The 22,325-nt window shown below is 35.1% G+C and overlaps 1 protein-coding gene across 9 annotated transcripts in view; it reads left to right on the forward strand.

The window, feature by feature from the left end:
- WDPCP (WD repeat containing planar cell polarity effector) overlaps nucleotides 1-22,325 on the forward strand; it is a 331,453-nt gene that overhangs the window by 1,443 nt on the left and 307,685 nt on the right. The gene's annotated exons all lie outside the window — the stretch shown is intronic.

The following is a 22,325-nucleotide window of genomic DNA, read 5'->3' on the forward strand; positions in this document are numbered from 1 at the left end:
GGTTCTCCTCTTATGTCACACTGGTTGCTCCCCTGGCCCCAGTGTTTCTCGCAAGTTCTTGTCTCCGACCTCTGAACACTGTATTCTTTTGTCTGAGTGTCTGTATTCTTTTGTCTACACTTAATCCTTAAGTGATCTAATTCATGAATTGCGTGTTTTCAAATGCCATTTCTATGTCAACATGCAAACATAAGTTCTTTAAGTTTCCTTTTTTTTAAGGCTCTAGAACTGTGTTGTCCAAGACTGTATCCTCATATACCTATTTAAATTTAATTTAAATTAAACAAAATTAAAAATCCAATTCCTCAGTCATACTAGTTACATTTCGAGTGCTCAATAACCACATATGACAGAACATGGAATATTTTCACCATCACAGAAAGTTCTGTTGCACAGCTGCTAGAATTTAGTGGAAGCAAGGCATCAACTGGAATAGGAACAGCTGCAACATATCTTTGATGGGGCATTTCTTTTGCCATTGTGTTCTCTATGGAGAGCGAAGCTGTTTCTTATACTGACTACACAGGAAGGGTCCTGTCAGGTGAGAAAGAAACCCAATTGTCTTAACCACTGTCTTTTTATTCTGGAAGAAAGCACATTAACTGTCTCAGAGTGTTCATTTAAAAGAATGTTTAGGAACATTACATTGTCCTGAACCTTGAACCAGGCTTAGCATCAGCAAGCCCACGTCATTGTGGAGGGGTTGAGAAAGCTGAGTCATTGCCTGGGTGACACTGAACAGTATTTGTCTGCTGCTGTCTACTATTCTGGAATACCTATGTCCTTGCCACATTCTAAGTAGCATGTGCCATATGTAGAGACTTGAAAGAGAACGACAAGTTCAGACCCTACTAATAATGGGGGTTAGGAGAGAGAAGAGCTTAGTTGGGGTATCTGAATATTTTAGTGTGTGTGACAGGTCTATAGTCATATATCCTTTTTCTAAATTTTCGTAATACATGTTTTATTTGGAAATATTTGTTCTCTATGACTTTATCTCTATAAGTTCTTTCTTTTAAATGTCTAGCTGTTTTTATAATTTATAATATTTTTGGTTTGGCTTAAACAAGCATGTTTTTCATAAATCAAATTTCACAGTAATTTTCATTTCTAGGAAATAAGAAAGAAGAGACATGTCACTGGAGAGGGGCTTAAGGAGACTTTAAATGCATTAGTGGGTGGGGAAAACATTAGGTATTCTTTTTATTATTTGTTCAACTGTATTCACCACCCACAAAGAATATTACAAATCCCTTCCTGGAGATAATGTGCTGACATACACACACACATATATTTACTCTGCATATAGATCTGTTTTGTGATTATAAAAAGAAAGAGGAGCTATTAAATAATAATAAATCAATTAGTGCTTTTTCCTATTCTCTACTAACTAGAGATTATGAAAACTTGTTTTATGTCACTGCTTATGGCTTTGAATTTAAAAAAATACTGCTGTATAAGCACAAACATATCTACATTTTCTCGTAAATGTGTCCAAAGATAGATATAATTATGCCTGTTATTTAAAAAAATTAAGACATACAAAACGCCTATGAAATGGATCAATTTATCATTTATAAGAAGTAGGGAATAATGGGAAGAACTAGGCCTTGGTCAGTAAGTAGAAATATGGGCTGGGGCAAGGACAGGGGAGTAGGGGGAAAGTGAAAGCAATTAAATGTGAAAAACTAACATACTGGAGTGAAGGTTAAAAGGGAGAAAAAAATCTCACCAAACATATTCATTTGCATTACATGTCTTTAGCCAGCCTTTTTGCTGTTGCTCAAACATGTCCTTCAGTTTTCAGCCTCCATGTTTGTGCTTTTTCCTCAACTGGAATCTCATCCTCTGTTCCTGCCTGTTAAACTCTATTCTAACTCTCTTCAAATGCTTTGACCTTTATAAAGCCTTTCTTCTTTTTCTTAACTCTTGAGTACAGAATTTCCAATATACATAAAATGAACATAGAGTAGTTTTATTTTCTCTGTTCATCATCTAGCTTCAACAATATTAACATTTTGCCAATCTTTTAAAATATATCTCTTCTCTTTTCCTCCCTTCCCCAACGTTTTCAAATGTCCAGGATACAGTGAATACCCTTTATATTAGCCTAGGTTCAGTTAGGAGACCAAACTGTACTGATTACTTGAAAATTCAATATGATGAATTGTTAACTAGAACAAGGGGAAGGGTGGTTAACTACTGAAAGGGGAAAAAAGCTGAGTCTAAGGGTCCCAGAAGCAGCAGATACAGTAGAGCGGTTTCTACTTCTAGGATAGAGAAGAAAGACCCCATGGGACATCCCTTCTTCCTAAAACCTGGATTCAGACCTCTTCAAAAAGGCCGTGTCTAACATGGCTGCATGATCTACAGAAGTGCTCATTGTCGGGGGGAACCTGCGGCCACAGCTGGAACTTGTTTCCTCAGGAGGGCTCCTGGGCTCCCACACTGAATAATAATAATAATATAATAATAATGGAGGACCAGAGTCCGGAAGGGAAGTGTCTCTCTGCAGTTATCACCTTGCCAAAGTCATTCCATTGCCCTCTCTTAGGCTGGCAAAGGAGAAATGTTGACAGAGTTTAGTTCCAGTGTCAGAAAGCAGGGCAAAAAAAAGGTAGATTTGGTGCTTTGAGGTAATAAATTGATAACTGTCATACCCATATGCCCACCACCTAATTTCTACAGTTACACTGCATTTTGCTCTATTTATGTTATCATTTATCTATACATCTGTCCATCCACATGAAGTCTTTTTTGATTCCTCAACCTGATGATCACTCTTTGTTTTAAATTTTGGATTTAAAAATTGTCTGCAAAACTGACCTCTGGTAGGAAAATAAATCACCAATAGGAGTTCCGTTTAGAGATGGAAATGTGGTGGAGATTGACTAGAAATAGAAATTGGCATGAGAGAACTTTTTGGGCAGCAGTAATATCCTGTGTCTTGATAGAGATTTGGGTTACAGAAGTATAAGTAAGCATTTGTTTTAAAAAAAACAACTTAAGATTTGTGCATTTCATATTTATAAATTTTATCTAAAATCTGTAAAAATTATTAAACTCTAGTTAATGATATATGATATGCTTAAGTAATTATGCCTGCAACTTTCTTTGAAATGCATTAAAACTATAAGATGGATAGATTAATGGATGTATAGAGGAATGAATAGTTATGTCCATAAAAAATTAAAATATAAATAGAGTAATAGGAAATATTATATAGTAAATTGTTAATTATAGAATTTAGGTGGTGGTCACTGTACAATGCTTTCAACTTTTCTGTATCAGTTATTAGACTGATAATTTCCTTGAATTCAGAGACAATGTCTTATATATTTACATATGTCTCATAGAATACAACATAATATTTTCCTCACAATAGATATAAGCAAAATGCCTTTAAAATTGCCATTGTGGAAGCTGGAAGACTAATCTTGGCTAACTGAACCTAATCAGTTTCAAACTTTTTAAACTAAGCAAAAATTTTGTAAATGTAAATTATATGGATTGGAAAAGATTGGAAGAGGTTGTGAAATACTGAGTATATCAGTAATTTTACAGATGTAATTTGATACTTTAATAAAAATTTATACATTATCAATTTTTTGGTAAATAGCTTATTATTAACTTGTTTACCAAATCATTTAGCTAAATTATCAGGCTTAACTTTTAGGCAGAATTAAGAACAAGTTTAGATTATAAAATATATACTTAGCAAAATTATCTTTTCTAATATGGTGTGTTTATTATCTAGTATGCTTGGGGAATATATAGTAGTTGGCTGCATTTAAATGGAACTGAGAACTGTAGATGGAGGCCCAGAAAATGGGCATATATTACTCTTACCAGTTTCATAACCTTGCTACAGTCCTTAGAATTTATGTTGCAAAATGCTTATTATAAAGATAAGTTGCAAATGGTCCCCACAGGATGGAATTGACTGGGTAAGGCTGACCCTCCATAGCATTGCTTCTAAATCCGTGTCCCTTGCTCTTTTCTTGAATGTTTCAGTGCTTCAGTTTCCACTGTTTTTGCAGTACTCTCCCATATTTGGCTAAGTTTAATTTGAAAGAATTGTGACACATAGGGAATTTAGTTGTTTATATGTTCAATTTTAAATATAGCTCCTGGAAATGAATCAAGTTTTCATGACTCACAGCTGGGACCTGTCATGTGATGTCTTCTTTGATCTCTCTAGTTTATATAAAAAGGACTCAAAATTAAGGGAAATATTATTTTTCTAGGCCCTCATAAATTTAATCATATTGTCTTACATTTTACAAAAAGTATAAATGTGTATAATGAACATACAGTATATGGTAAATACATATTGAATATATGTATAATATTACATATATATAATCTAATCTTGAAGTAGAATGAATATTTTCATTTTACAGTTTAGGAAGCTTAGTTTCAAAGGTGTTGATTTGTTCGAGCTCTTCTTGCCATCTAGGAAACTAAGATCTTAACCATTTTTTTAAAACTACATAACCCTTCACACATTTAAAAATTAACATATAAAATGTGTCATGTTTATACAGTTATAAAGGTTGTGATTTCAATGTATTATATTAAAATTTTAGACAAAACTTATATTCTTCAAAAAATACACAACGGAATCTAAATATCCTCCTGTGATCATCCATTTAAAAAATAGATAGACACATCTCTTCTTGGACATTAAGAAGTTGAGGTTTCTATACACCCTTAATTTCAAACTTCCGACATACATCCCTGACATAATTTTTAATATATTTTAATGCTTAAAAGTCCTTTTATGATCACACTATCATTATACCTCTATCACAAAAGATGACTATAAATTGAAACTAATTTTTGTTTTTTAAATCTGTCTCATGGCTGTAAGTACAATGAACTTTTTATTATTACAATTCTTAATGGTATACAATTCATCAAAATGAATGTTACAAATTTAGATTATTATTAAAAATTAAAAGTAAAATTTTAATGGCAGTATATCTTTTAATGGATGGGACTTTTTCTCCCTTGATTAGTTCATATGTCTGTGGATGAATATTTCTTATAGTTAGAATGAGACTGGATTCAATTTCAAATATATTCTTTTGTCCAGAGATATAGATGTTAGTGCCTAGAAACCTTATTCACATAAATAAGATGAGAGCTCTTTGAATTCCTTCCATGTCATTTGCAAAACAAAAGCACATGGTGGTCTATTATCAGAAATTTTCAATGATGTGTTAACCGGTAGCTCATTTAGGCTATTCTCCAATTAAGTTGAAAGGAAAGAATTGAAGACCATTTACTTACAAAAGGATTTATTATCCATTAGTCATTCACAGCTTTACTAAAATTTGCCTAAAATTAAACAGTTTCTCTTTTATTTCGTTACTGTAATTAATTCAGTGTGCTGTGAAAATATTAGGAAGAATTGAAATATTTCAGTATTCCCTTCGCAAAACAATATTTTTAATTAAGTGCTTTTATCTGATCATATGCTTTAAATATGTTTTTGTTAAACCTTGAGGTGGCTAATTTGCTCATTGAATTGCCAATTTTGGATAAAATATTACCATGTAACCTAATTGGTGAAGACAAACAATCAAGTAAGATGCAATTACTTTCAGAAAAAATAATTCCGAGAAATAGGAACCCTTATACACTGCTGGTGGGACTGCAAATTGGTACAGCCACTATGGAAAACAGTATGGAGGTTTCTCAAAAAACTAATTGATCTACCATTTGATCCATTAATCCCTCTATTGGGTATTTATCCTAAAGACTTGAAAACTCATATCTGAAGATATTTGCACACTGATGTTCATAGCAGCATTATTCACAGTGGCCAGGACATGGAAGCAACCGAAGTGTCTTATGATGATTGGCTAAAGAAGCTATGGTATATATATACAATGGAATATTACTCAGCCATAAGAAGAGATGAAATACTGCCATTTACAATAACATGGATGGACCTTAAAATAATCATACTAAGTGAAATAAGCCAGATAGAAAAAGTTGAAAATCACATGATATCACTTTTATGTGGGATATAAACCTAAAAGCAGCAAATGAACAGGACAAACAAACAGAGACTCACGGACATGGACAGTGGACTAGTGGTTGCCAGAGGGTGGGAAGACAGGGGACGGGGAGGTAGACAAGGGAACAAAAGAAAATTTAAATAATTTCTTCAATGAAAAAAATAATTAAAAAGAACATTTTAAAATTAATGCATTAATACTCATTTTGAGGATGATTATAAAATCTCTGAGAAATAAATTATGGAGCACATTTGAAAGAGATTAAAACAATAAAATGATGCAGAGATAATAAAATATTAATGTTTAAAATAATTTACTAGACTCATGATACGCTATTTCTCATTGCTTTATAATAAAGTGATATAAAGTAGATCTAAAATAACTGATTTATAAAGTGAAAGCTGTGATAAAGGTATGGCATTCCTTCAGTAAATGGTTAGCAAACTCAATGGTTATTGAGCTGCAAGTTAGACATAAATACATTAATTTTGTTAGACTTATTAAACCTCACAATCAAACTTTGCCTGTGTATTTAATGAAAGAAGAAAGTGAATTAAAAATGAGTTGATCTGGTGACTAGTATATAATTTTACATTTTGTTAATAGAAAGTAGAAAATAAACATTTTTTAAGGTCAAGATTGAACATAATTGGAATAAATATTTCATTACATAATTTGCTAAAAAAAAAAAAAACCTGTGGCTTGCATTAAATTCCTTAATAAAAATTGTGCATAGAGTGCCTAGGTGACTTTCATGACTGTAACATGCAGCATGCTCCTTCTGGTTCTCTCTCCTGCCTCTCCCTCTGAAGAGCAAAACAGGTTGATCTTTCTCTCATAGAATAGGTATTCATTCTCAAAACCTAGCTTCTCAATGTCTTACCTTCTACTCTAAGCCTGGATCAAAAATTCCTCCCACAATTCTGCCAAATGAATTCTACTAGAGAAAAAGTTTTTTTGTTTTTTTCCCCCTTGTTATTGTTTTTAAAATCTCATGATTTCTGTCCTCGATAACAGTGAATTTTCCAATGGAGAGTTTTCATAACCAGAATTCTCACTGCAGTCCTTTGGGACAGGACATTGCCATACTCCAAGAAGGCTACAAACATGTATGCCCACATCTCCCCTCCCAATCGAAACACACAATCAGTCTGGTAGTGTAGGACCTTGTTCTTTTTATAGTTAGTTCTCCTTTGTAAATTAGATTAATGAGAGTCAGCACTGATTATAAATTACCTTTCATAGGTAATATACATTGCAAGAGTGGATTTTGGGGGGAGGGCATATCAGCACATTTTCAATTATAATAACAGATTGTCTTCTCTGTCTTCTTGGAGAACCATCTCTGGTGATAACTAATGTCAAGTAGCACAATATGTCATTACAATTTTATTTTGAGTGTGAATCTCTCGTTTCTGAATGCATTGTAAGCATTTGTTAAGGTAGCAAACAATAGAGCATTAAACTGTTATGCTAGATTTGGAGATGTTCTTAACATTTTTTCCCAAGCTCAGCATTATTTAGGTGATATTTAAATTACAGAAAATATTTGAAATACCATTTTAGCAACATCCAACAGAGCTATTAAAGGAACATTAGGTTTCAAATGCTTAAAATCGAATGTCGGCTTTTGATACTTTACGTATTTTGGAGCTTCATAATTTCATAGGTTTACAGTATGAAATTAACCTCATTAATTTTATCTGTAGTGTATATAAAATTTGTATGCATCTAGTTAAAAATCAGTTATCTTCATGTTTTCTTTAACGAAATACAATTAAACTTCAAAATTCTTTTATATAACAATTTTGTTGTAAACTGATTCCCTTTCATTGAAACTAGCAAAAAAAACCAGAGTAATCTAAACATAACTTTACTGTTAGTTTAAGTACCTCCACATTTAAAAATGTGTTTTACTTAACATCCAGGTCATTAATAAAGAGCCATGTTAGGTAATAGTGTAATAAAAATAGTCATTAAAAAGCAAGATTAAGACTTGTGCAACAAATTAGAGACCAAATTATTATAACTTTTTTTACTGTGATGAAATATACATAACATAAAATTTACTATCTAAACCATAAGTATACAGTTCATTGGTATTAAATACCTTCAAATTGTTGTGCAGCCATCACCATCTATTCTCATATTACTTTTCATCTTATAAAACTGAAATTCTATACTTATTAAATAAAATCTGCATTCTCCCCTCCCCTCAGCCTTTGGCAACCACCATCACAATGTCTGTCTTTATGATTTCGACTACTCTAGTACATCATATAAATGGAATCATATAGGATTTGTCTTTTTGTGACTGCTTTCTTTCATTCAGCATATCCTCAAGTTTCATCTATGTTGTAACATTGCAGAATTTACTTTTCTTTTAAAAACTGAATAATGTTGCATTGTATTTTTATGCTACGCTTTGCTTATTCATTCATCAGTTTATGGACCCTGGGTTTGCTTCCAAATTTTAGGTATTGTGAATAATGCTGCTATGAACATAGGTGTACAAATACTTCAAGATCCTGCTTTCAGTTGTTTTAGGTGTATACCTAGAAGTGGAACATATAATTCTATTTTTAATTTTTTGAGGTATTGCCATTCTCCTTTCCATTAGTGGTTGCACCATTTTATATTCCCACCAACATAGTACAAGAGTTCTGATTTCTCCATATCCTTGCCAACACTTGTAATTTCTGTTGTATTTCTGTGGTGCTCTGATGTGGTCTGTACAAGATTTAAACATATTTATGAAGTCTAATTTGTCCACTTTTTTTTTTTTACCCATGCCTTTGGTATATATCCAAGAAGTCATTGCCAAATTCAAAGTCATGAAGGTTTTCTCCTATGAGTTTTATTGTTTTAGGTCTTATATTTAGGTTTCTATTGTTCTATCCATTATTTTCAGAGGGGTATTGAAGTCTCCAATTATATTGTATAACTGTCTATTTCTCTCTTCAGATCTATCAGTTTTTGCTTCATATATTTTTACAGTCTGTGATTAAGTGGGTTAATATAATTGTTATGTTTTTGCTGTGTTGACATATAATGTCCTTCCTTGTGTCCTATAACCTTTTTTGATTTAAAGTCTGGTTTGTCTGATATTAGTATAGCGACCCCTCTTCTCTTTTGGTTACTATTTGCATGGAATATCTTTTTTCTATCCTTTCACTTTCAACTGTTTGTCTTTTGATCTCAAGTGAGTCTCTTGAAGACAGCATATAGTTGGGCTGTGTGTTTTTATCCATTCTGTCAACCTCTGGGGTGGAGAGGAGAAGAGGGTATACTGGAGTCTTCAAAGTATTAGTAATCTGCTTCTTCATAAGATGTTATGGGTACATGGGTATTTTTTTTATTCATTTGTGTATTTTAATATGCATTTATTACGTATTTAAAATATATACATAATCTGATCAACCTCGTTTGTATGTTTTATAAAAAAACATATATAGTGGCTTAGAGCTTTTTCTTTTATTATGGAACAGCAACTTTGAAAAAGAATAGAAGTCTCATAAATCTTCTACCCTAACAGAAGGATTTTCATATTTGCAAATCCCATTCAAGTTTTCAAGGTTAGGTTTAAATTTGTCATCTCACTATTTGTTTTCTGTTTGTCTTATCTGTTCTTTGTCCCCTCTTTCGATTCCATTTTATCTTTGTTGGCTTATTAGCGGTAACAGTTTTGTTATTTTCATAACTGCTTTAGGATTTATACCATACATCCTTTTGCCACGTCTACCTTCAAGTGATATTGTATGACTTATAGTGTAAGAACTTTCAATAACTTATTTCCACTTCTCTTTTCTGAACCATTGTGTTATCGTTGTCATATATATATTTTTTATATGCAACACAATTTATTGCAGGATTATTCACAATAGCCAAGATACAGAAATAGCCTAAATGTTCATTGACACATGAATGGATAAACAATTGTAGTATAAACAAACAATGCAATATTATGTAGCCTTTAAAAAAGAGGAAATCCTGCTGTATATGACAACATAGATGATCCTGAAGGACTTTATATTATGTGAGTGAAATAAGCCAATCACAGAAAAACAAATATCACATGATTCCACTTATATGAGGTATTTAAAATAGTCAAACTCATAAAAACAGAAAGCAGAATGTTGGTTGCCAGAGTTGGAGGGAGAGAAAAACAGAAAATTGTTGTTCAACTGGTATAAAGCTTCAGTTATGCAAGATGAATATTTATAGAATTCTATACAACATTGTGCCTATATTCAATAATACTATATTGGCCACTTAAAATTTCATTAAGAGAGTAAAAATCATATTAAGTGTTCTTAACACAATTTTTTTTCTGGCTTTATTGAAATATAATAGACAGTTGCTCATATTTACATTGTACAATTCAGTGAGTATTTTTAAAATTATAGTTGGCATACAATAATATATTAGTTTCGGTTGTACAGCATAGGGATTAAAGATCTATATAACTCACAAAGTGATCACCCTACTAAATGTAGTACACGCTTCCCCTTTACATATTTATTAAAATATTATTAACTGTTTTCCTTATGCACACTTTATAGCTCCATGTCTATTTTGTAACTATCCATTTGTACTTCTTAATCTCTTTGTCCTTTTTCACCATCTCCCCAACCTCCCTCCCGTCTAGTAGCTCTCAAAATATTCTCTATGAGAATATTTATTTCTGTTTTTATTGTTTATTTTGTTCTTTAGATTCCACATATATGTGAATTGTGTGACATTTGTCTTTATCTGACTTATTCAGCACAATATTATCTAGGTCCATCAAAGCAATATCTTTTTCCATCCCCTTCCTTTTAGTCTGTGTGTGTCTTTTAATCTAAAGCGAGTCTTTAGTAGGCAGCATATGTGGGAGTCTTGTTTTCTTATCCATTCCGCCACTCTATCTTTTGATTGGAGCTCTTAATTCTTTTCTATTTGAAGTACTTGTTGATAGGAATGTAGTTATTGCCATTCTTTATTCATATTTTTGATGCATGTTTTTTCTTCTTAAAGAAGTCCCTCCAACATTTCCTGTGATACTGGTTTGGTGTTGAATTCCTTTAGTTGATTTTTGTCTGGGAAGCTTTTTATCTGTCCTTCAACTCTAAATGATAGCTTTGCCGGATGAAGTATTCTTGGTTGTAAATCCTGGGTTTTCATCACGTTGAATATTTTGTGCCAAGCCCTTCTGTCCTGCATAGTTTCTTTTGAGAAATCAGCTGCCAGTCTTATGAGTGCACCCTGGTAGGTAACTAACTGCTTTTCTCTTGCTGCTTTTAAGATTTTCTCTCTGTATTTAAGCTTTGGCATTTTAATTATAATGTGTCTTGCTGTGGGCCTCTTTGGGTTCATCTTTTTTGGGACTCTCTGAGCTTCCTGGGGTTGTATGTCTATTTCCTTCACCTGGTTAGGGAAGTTTTCCATCATTATTTCTTCAGATAGCTCTTCAGCTTCTTGTTTTCCTTCAGGTACCCCTATGACACAGATACTTATACATTTAATAGTGTCCCATATGTTCCTTAAATTATTATTATAGTCTTGCTTCTTTTTTCTTGCCATTTTAATTGAGTGTCCTTGGCTTCCCCAACCTATGTATCAGTGGTTCAGTCCTCTTCTTTATCCATTGTTTATTCCCTCTAATATACTCTTCATCTCAGATAATGTGTTCTTCATTTCTGACTGGTTCCTTTTTATTTCCATTTCAATTTGTATTTTTTTTTTTATCTATTTGTTAAAGTTCTCACTGAGTTCATCTACACTTCCCTTAAGTTCATTGAGCATCTTTCTAACCAGTGTTTTGAACTCTGCCTCTGTTAGATTGCTTGACTCCATTATTCTTGGATCTCTGTTGTGTTTTCTCATATGGTTTCTGCTTCTTTGTCTTCCCATATTGGCTACCTTTCTGTGTCTATTTCTATGTTCTAAGTAAAGCTCCTAAGTCTCCTGGTCTTATTAGTGTGGATTTGTGAAGTAGGTGTCCAGTGGCACAGTCCTGAGAGGAGTTCGGCTGCAGGCCAAGTTTAGCCCCAGCCTGTGCCCCTCTGGGGCCACCTGTTAAGATTCAGCGAGCAATCCGCAGATGTTGTGCTTCTAGTTGCCTTAAGAGGCCACACTAGAAACCGAGGCCAGCTGTCACCAGTGTGAGTCTTGGCACTTCTCAGCAAGGGGCACTCCGAGAATAGAACTACATGTGGCTTGGGTGGGGTCGTAAGTTGAAGGAGGTGGAGTTTAAGGGGATCCTCTGGGCAGAACACCTTCTGTTATTCAGTTTGATGACATCTCAGCTATAGTGGCGCTGAGTCTGCACACTGGGAGTGGGGAGGGTTCAACAGAGGATACCGCTCGCACTTCTGGCTGGGAGATAGCCTTGCTGCTGGCCCTCACTCCAACAACTCAGTGTCCCCCTGTAAGTTCCTGATGCCCTTTTCCTTCCCTGTGCAGCTGACCTGGTGCTGGTGCTCAGAGCGAGCATGTCCATCACCACAAAAGTCCACTCGTGGACACGGTTTTTTTAAAAGGCATCTGCAGCTGCTGGCTGCTGCCGCCATAGCCTCTGTCCCACTCAGCCGCTTGAGACCAGGCAGCCTTGCGTCTTTGCCATCTCCTACTTTATGCCATTGCAGGGTGATTTCTTTCTTCTCTCTCTAGTTGTAGTGCTCCTGTTCATATAGATCCCAGGTGACTTCGCTTGCTGTTTGTTCTATGTTTCTGTCACAACTTTGATTTGGTTGCAAGAGGGATGAATCTACGCCATTTTTCCGCCTCTCTGGTTGTCTTAGATTTTACTTCTACATGTTAGAAGCCGCATACTACATTGTTATTATTTTTGTTTAAACAGTTATCTTTTAAAGAGATGTAAATAATGAGAAAAATATCTAATACTTATATAGTTTTCCTTGTCAATACTTTCATTGTGTAGATCCACATTTCTAATATGGTGATTTATTTTCCTTCTGCCTAAAATATTATAATGTGAAATGGATGGTGAAATATTTTCTCAGCTTTGTATGCCTGAAAAGTCTTTTAACTTTGATTTTGAAAGACGTCTTCACTGGGCTGACAGTTTTTTCTTTCAGTACTTTAAAGATGATGGTCTACTATCTTTTTATTTGCTTTGTTTGTGATGTCTCCTGCTGTTGTCTTTTGTACTTAAGTGCCTTTTTTATCACTGGTTTTAAGTAATTTGATTATGATATGCCTTGCTGTAGTTTTTTTATGTTTCATGTTTCAATGATGCTCTCTGTTCATTATTTAAATTATTTTTTCTTTCCAGTTTTTATGTTGTGAAGTTTAATTGCTATGTCTAACAGCTAATCTGTTAATTTCATCCATTGTATTTTTCATCTCATGTATTACAGGTTTCATCTCTAGAAGCGTTATCTGGGTCTTTTTATATCTTTCATATCTACTAAATTTTTTGAATATATAATACATTATAATTGTTTTAATGTTCTAGTCTTTTAATTATAATATCTTAATATTTTTGTCAGAGCTGGGTTGGTTTTGACCTTTTTCCCTTATTGATTATAATTTTATGTTTCGTTGGATATTTGGTAATTTTTTATTGAATACCAGACACTGTAAATATTATCTTTCTGGGTGTTGGATATTTTTATTTTTCTATAAAAAATTTTAAACTTAGTCTGAGATGCAGTTAAGTTACCTGAAAATAGTTTGAGACTTTCAAGACTTGCTTTTAAGATTTACTAGGTAGTATCTAAGTAGTGCTCAGTCTAGGGCCAATAATTCCCCACTCCTGAGGCAAGACTTATCCGGATTTTCTACCCAATTACTGTGAATCACAAAATTTTTCTGTGACCCATATGCGGGCCAAGCACTGATCTCTAAGTGTTTCTGGTCTTTCTTTCTCTGGCCTTATGAAATTTCCTCATATGCAGGTACTGTTAGTACTCAGTTGGATTCTCAAGGAGGACCCTATGAAGGTCTCTGGAGTTCTCTCTGTGTGTGGCTCTCTTCTCTCCAGAGAATTCTAACCACCTTGTCTTCTCCAATCTTATAATGTTTTCTCCTCAACCCAGGTTATTTCCTGGGCTCCTCCTGGTGTCCCTCATCCTGCACCACACCTTTTCTCTCCTAACATAGCTTCATATGCCTACTAGTCTTGTTTTTAATCCTTACTTTCTTTTGGTAAACAGGAACTCCTCCTCTTTTTGCGAGTTCTGCTATTTTTTAAATGTACTGAAGAATTATAAGAATAATACAAAGTTCTTCTCTGAGTCCTCTCACCCAGATTTACCAATTATCATTCTGTTACAGTTGCTTTATCATAGCAGTCCCCAAACTTTTTGGCACCAGGGACTGGTTTCATGGAAGACAGTTTTTCCATGGACCAGGAGGTGGGAGGAATGGTTTCAGGATGATTCAAGCACATTACCTTTACTGTATACTTTATTTCTATTATTATTACATTGTAATACATAATGAAATAATTATATAACTCACCATAATGAAGAATCATTAGGAGCCCAGAGCTTGTTTTCCTGCAACTAGTTGGTCCCATCTGTGGGTAATGGGAGACAGTGACACCCGAAGTGTGTTGCTTACGTCCAGTCTACTCTGTAATCTTGGTTTGGTTGCTTTCACTGCAGAAAACTCTACCTCACAAAGCTAGGATGTTGGAAATGGAAGCAGGCTTTTCAGTACTTTTGTGGCAATCTCAGGATATTCTGCCTTGATTTTAATCCAGAACATGTGGAGATTTGAAGTTGTCTCAAACATACTTTTAAGGTCACCGTCATTTGCAATCTCAAGCAGTTGATTCTCTTTTGACACAAAAATGTTTCACCTGACTTATTCACAAATAGATTGCGGAACCATTCCTTCCCAGTTTGGGGGTCTTTTGTGGTAGGGAAGTAATGTTCAAACTCATTTGAAAGCTGAGATAGGTGATCATGTACCAGCTGGGAGAAAGAAGGCCCTGGCTCATTCTCTTTCAAAATCTCTGCTAATGTTTGAAACATGTCAAAAATCCCATGTTCACTCATTGCCTCCGTAATTCCAGTTTGGCTTTGAATGCAGCCACTTTATCTCCTGACTTGAACACAGTCGTTGTTCTCCCCTGAAGTGACAGATTGAGTTGGTTAAGCAGGTTGAATATATCACACAAGTGCAAGTTTTGCAGCCCATTCTGTGTCACTGAAATGTGCTGCTAGTGGTGACTCTTTTTCTAAAATCTTTGGAGTGGCTCTCATAACCCAAAACCTCTGGCCAGTGATCTACCTTTAGAAAGCCATCTCACTTCTATGTATGAGAGAAGACGTGTGCTCTGTGTCCATCTCCTCACAGAGCTGAGCAAAGAGATGTGAGTTAAGGGCACGTACTTTAATGTAGTTGATCATTTTAATCACATCCTGGAAAATGTTAAGTTCAGGTGATTTCAGCTAGCCAGCATTTCTCCGTGGATGACATAGTGTGTAGACTCTCATTCAAAGCGACTTCTTTGACCTGAGTAGTGAAACCAGAAAGCCATCTGGTCACAGCAGCTGCTCTGTCCATGCGTATACCGACACAAAATGACCAATTCAGTTTCCTGATATGTACATTCACAGACTTGAATAGTTCTGCAGCTATGGTGTTGGTTGGCAGCAAAAGCACATATAACATATCCTCATGCACATCCTCCTGAAAAAGATATTGCCTAGAAGCAAGCATTGTTGCCTTGTTGTCAATATCAGTAGACTGGTCACCCTGGATTGTATACCACAGTGACTCATTAATCCTCTCTAATAACTGTGCCTCAGTATCCTCTGCTGTTTCATCAGTTCATCTAGTTATGGTGGTAGACAGAGGAACACGTGCCACAATTTGAACTATAGCCTTTCTTAAATGTTCACAACACATGTCCTTAGCAGCAGGCAGGATCAACTTTTCACAATAGTAAAGGGCTTCTTAGCTTTAGCAATATAGTTAGCCACTAAGGATGACGCTCTCAGTGCAGACACTTGATGAAGTGGTATTCTTCAATAATTGCTTCTGTTCTTCATGTTCATGTTTCTTTCTTTTGAAAAACTCTAAAGGCTTGTCTTTATTGCAGGGTGCTTGGTTTCCATGTGGTGAAGCAGTTTTGAAGATTTCATAGCTTCGTTGGATAGCTGGTCACCACATATTACACAAAGTGGTCTTGGAGAATGTGAATCACCTTGCAATGGACCCATGATTTAAGTAGGACTCTTGGCATTTACTTTTAAATACAGCATGCTTTCTGTTGAGGTCTTGGAGTTTTCTGCTGTCTTATCATTGGATCTTTCCCCCTTTTCAAATAAGCTCTCCAGTGGCGTTTGTTTTTTTTACTCATTTTGGCTAGAGTTAGCTTGTGGGCTTACCAAAACTGTGACCGAGAAGTGTGCAGTGTGGGAATGCAGCACGGACAGATGTGGTAAATAAAATAATGGCGGGGCCATGCACGGACTGAAATAAATGTCAGATTCTGACAGCCTGGCACCAGATGCAACTGTACAATTGAAGTGCATCAACCCACTTGCCACTATAAAGCCTGTCATCAGATGCAGCTTAATCATCACTTGCCATTCACTGGTAGGATATGATATGAGTCTACAAGCAGTTGATTTATTATGGTCTCTGTGCTAATGTCAATCTGTATTTGCAGCCATTCCCCAGTACTAACATCACAGCCTCAGCTCCACCTCAGGTTATCAGGCATTAGATTCTCATAAGGCATGTGCAACCTAGATCGCTCACATGTGCAGTTCATAACAGAGTTTACAGTCCTATGAGAATCTAATGCCTGATGATCTGAGGCGGAACTGAGGTGGTGATGCTAGTGCTGGGGAGCAGCTGCATATATAGATGAAGCTTCTTTAATCACTTGCCTGCTACTCAGCTCCTGCTGTGAGGCCTGGTTCCTAACAGGCCCCACTCTGGTACCAGTGCCGGTTCTTGGCCTGGTGTTGGGGATCCATGCTTTATCACACACGTTCTCTCTCTCTTTCTCTCTACTCCCCCTCCAAATGCTATTTTTTTCTGAACCATTTGAGAATAAGTTGAAGACATCATGCTGTTTTATACCCCTATATTCTTTAGTGAATATTTTCCAAGAACAAGGACATTTTTACCAATAACCATCATACAATTATAAAATCCAGAAATGTAACATCGATGCATACTATTTCGTAGGGAAAACTCAGTCTTTCTTCTGTATTTCTCCTTTACTACTTATACAGAGCACTTCACTTGTGACATTTCTAGTCATCAAATGGTGGGAATTCTTGCCCATACCAAGCAATTCTGCAACATCAGCTGAGTGTCTTACAGTTTACTTCTGACACTATCCACCTGGAGATAGCATCAGATCACAGAACTTTAGGGCTCAGTCCCATGAGTCTGCCTCCTAGTTCAATACCAGAAGCAAGAGTTAGGTCCTTAGGTTACCCATAACTTCTGTCCCACTTGGCTACAAATCGGCAGTTCCCATGACCTCCTCCTTGGATTCAGTTATTTGCTAGAACAGCTCACAGAACTCAGGGAATCGCCTACTTCTGTGTATTAGTTTATTATATAATAAAGGATATGATAAATATGGACAGCCAAATAAATGATACATAGGGTGAAGTCTGGGAGGTTCTTCAGCACAGGAGCTTCTGTCTCTGTGGAATTGGGATACATCATCATCCCAGTTCATGGATGTGGTCAGCAACCTGGAAGCTCTTTGAACCACATAGTATTGGCATTTTTATGGAGTCTTCAGCATGTAGACATGATCAGTTTACCAACTCCATTTCCAGTCTCTCTACCCTCTATAGAGAATGGGAGGAAGAGATGAAAATTCCCAGCTTCTAATCATGGCTTGGTCTTTCTGGTGACCAGCCCCCATTCAAAAACCATACAGGAGCCCACCCAGAGTTTTCTCATTTAGAACAAAATACACTCATATCACCTAGACAATTCCAAGGGATTTAGGAGCCCTGTATCAGAAACTGGGGACAAAGGCTAAATATTCAAACAAAAGATTTGTTCCTAGTTCTCTTACCTGTTAGGAAATTATAAGTTTTAGGAGCTCTTTGCCAACAACTAGGGTCAAAGACTAAATATTAGAACAAAAGATTCTCCTAGCACCCCTATTTACAAGGGTTTTAGGAGCCCTGTATCAGGAACTGGGATGATATAAATATATATTCTTATATATATACTCTCATGTTCACTTTCTGCCAGTTGTCTCAATGTCCTATAACATTTTTTTCTCCAATATGAGGAATGTCTAATTTCCTGTGGTCTGGGACAGTTCATTAGCTCTCTCTTTTATGATATTGCATTTTTGAAGTGTATAGGCTAGTTATTTTGTACACCGTCCCTCAATTTGTGTTCGTTTGAAGTTTCTCTTAATTGAATTCAGGTTATGTATTTTTGTAGGAATACTGTGTAAGAGATGTGGCTTTATCTGGGCATTACATCAGCTTGTTTTATTTGTGAAGTTACTTGCAATCATTTGTATTGTTCACCAGATTTCTCCATTGTAAAATTATCTTATTTTCCCTTTGTAATTAATAAGTAATCATTGGAGACATACTTTGAGAGTATATTAATATCTTGTTTCCCATCAAACTTTAACCTATAGTTTTAGTAGTCACTGATGCTCTTTCCCTGATTTAGTTATTACTATGATTGTAAAATGCTTTTCAAACTCTGTCATTTCTTCAATATTTATTAGATGGCATTCTACTATAAGTTTTCCATTCTTAATCTACATCTATTTGTCTACCTATCATACTGTTTCTTACTACCAACACTTCTGACACCAAATATGTGGGTTTTCTATACCAAAAAATTATCCTGTTTTCTTCATACACCAACTGGTGTCTATAATTCAGTTCAATTCTGATCCTACCTAGAGTTAGCAAGACTCTGCAGGATAAGGGCTTACTCCCACAAGACTGCCCCTATTTCAGAGCCCTCATAAGCCCAGGCCTCTTCTCCTATACTTCTGACTAACTGGCTATAAATTAGAGGTTTCTATGACCCTGCCTCAGGTTCAGTAATTTGCTAGGATGGCTGACAGAACTGAAGAAAACAGTTTATTTGCTGTCACTGATTTATTATAAAAGATACAATCCAGGAACAGCCAAATGGAAGAGATGCATAGGAAAAGGTATGAAGGAAGGGGTATGGAACTTTCATGTTTTCTTTGGGTGTGTCACCCTCCCAACACCTTGATGTGTTCAAAAACCTGGAAGTTTTCCGAACTCTCTAGTTTAGGAGTTGTTATGGAGGCTTCATTATATAGACTGGTTGATTAAATCACTGGCTAATGTTAACTCAATCTCCAGCTTCTCTTTCTTCCCTGGAGATCCTGGGGTGGAGCTGAAAGTTTCAACCCTCTTCATGCTTTGGTCTTTCTGGAGACGAGCACCCATCCTGAAGCTATTTCAGAGCACCTCAGCGAAGAGTCATCTCATTGGTATACCAAAGGCACTCTTATCACTCAGGAAACTCCAAGGGTTTTAGAAGTTCTTATGTCAGTAACCAGGGAGGAAGACCAAATATATATTTCTTATTATATCACAGTATCACTCTATCTGATTATCTAAGCAGTAGAGACTTGTGGTTTCTTATGTTATTCAGTGGATTACATTAGTGAATTAAGGGTTTTCTTTAAGTAAATGATAATGACTTTTTTCTAATTTGGCATAATGAGAGGAAATGAGCTAAAATAAAAACAAATTATTTTATTTAGCACTCTTATTTTTTTTAGGAACAGAGATCACCTCAGATACTTTGTAATGAGAAGCCATACTGTAAGGATACACAGATTAATAAAAAGACAAATTTCAGCCACTTGGCAAGACCTCAGAGAAACCCAGGAAAAAGCCAAACTGAGATTCCAATCCCTCTCTCCTTTCCCATGAAAAGAATAAATAGAACAATTATGTGAGCTTCATGGAGAATAGGACTAATAGGCCATTCTAGAGTCTCAGAAAGTTATGGATTCTTGGTTAACTAACTGTCCATCTAGCCTTAGGAGTTCACAGATCTACTAATAACTTGACTTCCTTTTAAATCTTTGTTTTCTTCCTATTCTTAACTGTTTGGTGTAGCTATAGTTCTGGAGAGATGGAGGGATGGAGGGGGAGAGAGAAAGAGAGAGCACAGAGAGTGAGAGAATAGAAAGAGAATAGACAGACAGATAGATATAGGTAGGCCGGCCTGGGAGGTTGTCACCATTGTTATTTGGGCAGAGCTTCTACCAAGCCCCTCATAGTTTGCTTACCAATCTCTAAACTATGTCAGGTGCTCATTCTCAGCTCACTCAGGTATATGGAAGAGCAGCTGGAATCATAATTTTCAGAACACGTATTACTCCTTTTCATTGGAATATTCTGTGGCTAGCTCTCCTTCTAGTAGGGTTGGTGGAGAGGGCAATTTCTCTAAGTGGCATCTGAGGATATAGTTGGTAATGTGTATCTGCATCCTGGTTCTTCATCCTTCCAGAACCAAGCCCTACTCTGTAGGCAATGTAAGCTAAGTGATTTACTTCCTGTGTTATTTTGAGACTGTTAATATTGCGATAATTTTAAATAATGATAATGCTGAAAATCGATGTAAAACTAGGGCAAGGATTTTCAATTATTTAATACCTTGTATTCACTAAAAATTCTGTGAAACCATGACTGTTAATTAAGTCTGCCATATTAATATGGCCTGATTAAGAGGTGTAAATATTACTCAGTATATTTTCTTAAACTTTTATGTGTTTACAGCATCATCATTTAGTATTTTCCTTAAAAGAGCTATTCAAAACTTCCGTGAATATCTGTGTAGACTAGCAGTTAACATTTTCCAGAAGCCAAACTAGACTTCTCACAACTTATAATTTGCCTTTGAAAATTTTCTGCATTGAATATCATTTGTTCATGTGTTCTCGTTATTTGACATGACTGAAATATTAATAACTAATTGTTTAAAGTGCAATATTTCAGTTAATTCCATGTATAATTAAAAAATTTAAATACATTAACATTTCACAACATAGTCTGTAATTGGGATTAGGTCTGTTTGTGTTTGCTGTTCAAATACTCAGTATATTTGATATTTGGATAAAATGCTATTTTTCATATCAAGTATATTTGTTTAAAATTTTAGAGGGGATATACTAAGGAGCTTTGAAAGTTTGTATTTAACATAAAGTTATTTGATTATTTTCAATATTAAAAATATAGAACAGTTTTTTGAAATTTCACAGGCTTATGTGACTATTAGATTTTGCAGGTTTGCATTGTTTAATGGTGTTTCTTTTTCTGTCATACATAAAACATTTGATCTCGAGGTCATGTTCGGAATGGGATCAGGGGAGGGAAAAATGAGATGAGATACTCTCTCAGTTTTTTTTTAGAAAACATAAATCTATCCCATTTCCTTTAAGTAGACTTTCCTAAATGATTAACTTTATTTCACAAGAGGAAACGCATCTGTATTTTATAATACAATACTTTCCTTGTACATCATGTGAATTGTTAAGTATGTTGACATTTAAAAAGCTGTCTGACTCAACCAACTATTTACAACAAGCCCAGGCCAGCCAGAACTACTTTGCAAGGGTCATGTAGACTTACTGAAGTTAAAACTACTACAAGGCAAGATTATTCTAGAGACATGAAGTCTGGCTTTTGACTTCAGGAAATATCACTTTGGAAATTACTCTTTAAGTAGGATTATATATAACAGTTCGAAATATGCATCTAAAGTGAACTGTTACCATACCAAATAGAACTTATTACCAAGGAATTTTAAAAAGCATTTTGGTTACTATTATTTGAAATTACTTTAGAAATGTTTGAAACTGAATTGTGAAACTACCTCATAGTGAAGGCTTTAAAAATAACATGGTGTTTTCTGGCTGTGAAAATCTGATTTTATTATTATTGTAAATTGATTATGAGAAAGCTATTAACTAGAGGTAGATATTTAACCAATGTCTAATTGAAAAATAAAATTTCTTAACTGTACACCTATAAAAAAATAAACTCTTGATGCCAAATTGTTAAGTTCCTCATTGTAGTAAACAACTAGGTGAAATGCAGGAGTCTAGGATGCATAGTTATTTTCTGGATTCTTATTCTGTGTGGTGGGAATGATTATCCATTTAATAGTAGGATGGTTCTCATTTTTATAGTGTCTATAGCATATATATGTACATATACATATGTATACATTTTGCATACTGCGTGCTATATACGTATAGTAATATGTTTATATATACTGTGTACTGCATAAGATATATAGAGTACAGTATACTACATAGTATATGTGTGTGTGCATGTG

The sequence above is a fragment of the Pteropus medius genome, unplaced genomic scaffold (genome assembly GCF_902729225.1).
Source record: "Pteropus medius unplaced genomic scaffold, Ma_sr-lr_union100, whole genome shotgun sequence".
Lineage (NCBI taxonomy): Eukaryota > Metazoa > Chordata > Mammalia > Chiroptera > Pteropodidae > Pteropus > Pteropus medius.